Raw genomic sequence first — 4,374 nt, forward strand, 5'->3', positions numbered from 1 at the left:
GCACCCCACAAAAACCCCCTGTGACAGCAGGCAGTACTTCCTCAGTGAACCTCTGGGAGTACAATGCCAATCTGGCCCCAGATGTTGTCAGTCTCAACAACCTACCCAGTTTCAATAAGCCTCAAAGAAGGACAGGGAATTGGATACCCCGTGGGGAACAAGTAGGATGAAAAGAAACGTCCCTGCACCTGTACGCGGATACAACTGGGCTTAAGCTTCCTCAAACCCCACTTCCTTCTCACCCTCGGCCCCTGAACCAGGAAATGGTAAAACACACTATTAAATAAGAATTCACAGGAAAGCCAGGAAGTCAGCAAATCATCCCAATTAAGCCCAGCCAAACCTCACAGAGGCCAGAATATCATTCAAGACACAATGCCACCAAGAGCAGCCACGAAACCATCTTGTCCCCTCAGCAGCTAACTTCTGCTGTTGCCCTCTCAGGTGCTGCACAAGAGTGGGTGATGCAGCTTCTCTCCCTGTAGCTGAGTCTCTAATTGGTCTCCCTCTGCTGTAACCAACTAATGCCAAGAGTCTGAAGTTCAAAGCCACTCAAGTGACAAAGTGGCAGGGTTGGCCAGTTAGCTCATGAAGAGCTGAAATGAAGACTAGGGCCACACTCTTTTTAGGTCACATGTCAGCCTATGAGTCAGCTGCCATTGGAGAGAACACCAGTTACTGGTCAAGTCCAGTGAAACCAAACCCAGAAGAAGGACTGTGGTGTGGTGACTATGCTGAGACTTCACAGAAAGAAACAGAGTAACTGTCAGGTGCTTTACATACCAGGCTAGGAAAGGATGTTAGGATTACAATGCTGTCTGCATTTCAGTTCCTAGGACCCAAAAGCCAGAGATGAAGTAATCCAGCTGATGTCACACAACTCATCTGGAATAAAAAAACAGGTTTTATTGTAGAACTCAAAGTATACAGTACACGTATAAAATGAGGGGCATACATAACACTTGTCAAGTTTGCCAAAATTCCAATGCCTTTTTTTTTCTGATGTGTCCAGATAGAGGTGTGGCAGCATTGCCCATGCAGAAGGCACAATACCTGAAAAGCGGATGACTTGGTTCTCAAATGCAACCAAGAATGCATTTAGGAGGCCAAGGCAGGAAGATTGCTTGAACCCAGGAGTTCAAGATCAGTCTAAGCAACATAGTGAGTCCCTGTCTCTACAGAAAAAAAAAAAAAAGCTGTGCATGGTAGTGTGCACATAGGTAGTCCCAACTACTTAAGAAGATGAGGTAGGAGGATTGCTTGAGCCCAGGAAGTTTGGGCTGCAGTGAGCCATGATGGCAATGCTGCACTCCAGCCTGAACAGCAGAGCAAGACTCTGTCTCAAAAAAAAAAAAACAATGCATTAAGGAACAAGGGCTAACTCTCCTGGACTAGAAGGTTTGTAAGTCCTTGAGCCTAGCCAGCAGTATCTCTCTCCCACAGGGTAGGAAGGAGAATACAAAGGCTGCGGCTGCTCCACAAGCCAAAATCACTAGTGTCTAGGCCCATGTGCATTTGTGGCATGGGCTGAATACTGGAGGCCCTTGGACTTTGCAAAGTGTCTCATGTCTATGCAATGCTCTCTTCAGTTGCCTTTTCTGTACTGGCAAAAGACTGGTTACATTCGTGCCCAAAGATATGAACTTGAGCTATTCAAGATGTTTTACAACCATTTCTGTGATAACTCCATGAACACACACTCAAAAGCCATAGATTCTGTACAATTGCGTACTATACTTAATAAGGCTTTGGGGGTAGTGTTGGGACAAAATCTATGGAACTTTGTCACTAAAGCCCTAAGAAAAACAATAACAACTCTCATAAATATACAGTCACAGTTAACTTTCTATTGGCATTAGCACTCAATGCCACAGTTTATCATTTGCAATCTTAACCTGAAACTTCTGCTTCCTCCTCCTTAATGAAATAAGCTCTTGAAGGCATGATGTGCTTCTAATAGAGACCAGTTTCATCAAAACCAAAAACTATATCCTTTGTTTTAATACAGAAAGAATTTTTCTTTTTTGAGATGGAGTCTTGCTCTGTTGCCCAGGCTGGAGTGCAGTGGCCCAATCTCGGCTCACTGCAAGCTCCACCTCCCAGGTTCACACCATTCTCCTGCCTCAGCCTCCCAAGTAGCTGGGACTACAGGCACCCGCCACCAAACCTGGCTAATTTTTTTGTATTTTTAGTAGAGGCAGTGTTTCATCATATTAGCTAGGATGGTCTCGATCTCCTGACCTCATGATCCACCCGCCTCGGCCTCCCAAAGTGCTGGGATTACAGGCGTGAGCCACCGTGCCTGGCCTACAGAAAGAAATTTTTTTAGTCTTTTTATCTACACCCTCAGCTTCCTCAGATAGCTTAACACATTGAAAAATATCATAGTTCTTAAAGCCAGTAAATCAGCCATGGTGTTAAAAATAGACCAAAAGAGTAGAATGGATTCATCTCTTTGCACTTTCTATTAAGATATGCATTAGGTCTCTCAAATTAAAACCAGAGCAGAAATTCTCCAAAGCTAGCAACCAGAAATGCAGGTAAAATCTAGATAAAGGAATAAGCATCCCCAGAGCTTTTATCTCATTAAAAAAAAAAAAAAAAAAAGACAAGGATGAGGGAGGTGAAAGGAGATGGGATCATCTGGGTTCTGACAGTCACATGAACACTGATGGTGAGGAGGTGAAGATGAGGACTTTAGTAAAGGAATAATGTTCTCATCATAAATTCAAACTCTTTTCATGCTGTTTCTTGCCCTTGTTCCTTGTCAAACCACCTCCTATGCCTCTGTGGTACACATCCCCTATAAAAATGACTGATCCAGTCTAACCCATCAGGCACGCATAGGTCAGCACCATGTGAGAAACTCCCTCGGGTGCTATCTCAGCACCAAGGAGAGCTCCAGGCCAATTGCGATAGTAGGCCATTTGTGCTTTTCCTTCTGAGCAACTAAGGAAAATCCAGTCCATCTCACTCCTTCACTTAGCTTTTGGTGTGCATGTACTCCAGGAGGATTTCAATTTTATATCTCAATAACTTACGTCATTCCTCTCCCAGATTAGGCAGGTCCCATCCCACTGCATTTCACCAGAATGCTATTCCAAAATGTGGTCTGGATCCAGGCTAGGGTAAAACAAAAGAATTCAGTTTAGAGAAACAATGAAACTGTAATGTCTAACTGAGAATGGAAGTGATGGTGGCCCATGTGTGCCCTGTGTATGTTTGTGTTAGTGTGTATGCATGTGTGTGTGTAAAATCAATCTTCCACTCACAAAAGTCATTTTATGGGGATAAAACTATTCACCTTTCATCTAACAATTTGAAATTAAGATATTATTAATTATACACTAGGCAGGTTTTCTCTCAGTTGAAAACATGAGCAATTTACATTATAATACAAGCACACTCACGTTAGCTTTCCATTTTACTTGTATCGACTCCTATTTATTTCTTCATGATACTTGTTTTTTTCTTCCCCTTCAAAAAAAGAGAACATGAAAATAAAATAATGGCATAACAGAAAATAAGCTGTGATTTAGGTTGCCTTTTTATCTTCTTTTATTTCAAAAGAATGATCTGGAACAAGGAATACTTTTGTGAGGTAAAACAGATGATCCTCTAAGAGGACTGCACAGTCTGTGAGTATTATTGATTTTTCTTCCTAAGTCATTTCAGCGATACAATCTTGAGCTGAGTGACCATCGATAGTAAATGATTTCCAGCCAGACACTCAATCGTCAGACCTGCTTCTCTCAAAGGTTTAGCACTTCTGGTGAAAATACATACATGGATTCTGAAGCAGTAATATTGTGTGATAGAAAATGTCAACTTCAGAGGATTTTTACTTATTATAATAAGCCCTGTAACTGGAATTACAAACAAGAAAGTGAAAAGGAAACCACAGTTTCTGCTAGTTTTTTAAAAAATGTTTTTCTTCAAGGTTTGGGAAATTACAATAAGTAACTAGATCTATTGCTACCTAAACCTTAAAGCCAAAAAGGAACAATTTAAATCACTCAAGATCAAGATCTCTTGTATCAAAGAATGTATAATGAGACTACATGTCAACGTCATGAGTAGCAGCACCACCACCTTGAGAGATCAATGATGTAATGATCCATGGGTAATAGGGTTCAAGGGACATTTTCTCCAATCCCTGGCAAGCTCCTGCTGAAGCTCCAACCTAAACCATATTCAAGCCAAAAGCTTTGAAGAATTCAACACCAGTCTTTTTCTTGAGTTCTATAAAATGCTAAGAGTCTGACCACGAAATTCAAGTTTCAACACAGCTCTTGGAAACCCAGCAACAAAAGTCCAAACCTTCATCCTTCAGGTTGAATGTATAATTTCCCAACCATACTTGTATAGACTCCT

The 4,374-nt window shown here is 41.6% G+C and overlaps 1 long non-coding RNA gene across 1 annotated transcript; it reads right to left on the reverse strand.

The window, feature by feature from the left end:
* Nucleotides 1–772: 772 nt before the first annotated feature.
* On the reverse strand, nucleotides 773–3,550 carry LOC144341245 (uncharacterized). Its single transcript, XR_013418126.1, has 3 exons — nucleotides 3,411–3,550; nucleotides 3,042–3,123; nucleotides 773–885 (listed from the first exon to the last, which is right to left on the reverse strand). It is a non-coding gene; the product is annotated as an uncharacterized LOC144341245 (long non-coding RNA).
* Nucleotides 3,551–4,374: the final 824 nt, after the last annotated feature.

This window comes from Macaca mulatta, chromosome 6 (genome assembly GCF_049350105.2).
Source record: "Macaca mulatta isolate MMU2019108-1 chromosome 6, T2T-MMU8v2.0, whole genome shotgun sequence".
NCBI classification, from domain to species: Eukaryota; Metazoa; Chordata; class Mammalia; order Primates; family Cercopithecidae; genus Macaca; species Macaca mulatta.